Source organism: Propithecus coquereli, unplaced genomic scaffold (genome assembly GCF_000956105.1).
Source record: "Propithecus coquereli isolate 6110/MARCELLA unplaced genomic scaffold, Pcoq_1.0 Scaffold502, whole genome shotgun sequence".
In the NCBI taxonomy this organism is placed as follows: domain Eukaryota; kingdom Metazoa; phylum Chordata; class Mammalia; order Primates; family Indriidae; genus Propithecus; species Propithecus coquereli.
This window is the reverse complement of record NW_012150864.1, coordinates 767,423-767,686: the sequence shown is the minus strand read 5'-3', so window position 1 is coordinate 767,686 and position 264 is coordinate 767,423.

Below are 264 nucleotides of genomic sequence, written 5' to 3'. Positions count from 1 at the left end.
TTTCTATTTTCATTTAGCTTTCTTTTCTCATTTTTAGAGAGAAAATCTATATAACGGATTATAGATATTATTTCCTCAGAGTAGAATGACGGGGCTGAATGTAGGGATGATAAGGCTCGTGAGACGCTGATGCAGAACGGTCAGACTGTGGTCACTGGCGGCAGCTCCATGGCGACCGTCTGGCACCACCCTCAGCAGTAGGAAGCCCTCACTCACTCGCCTGGTGTGGCAGTTTTTAAAATACCTAGATTCAATTATTTGTAC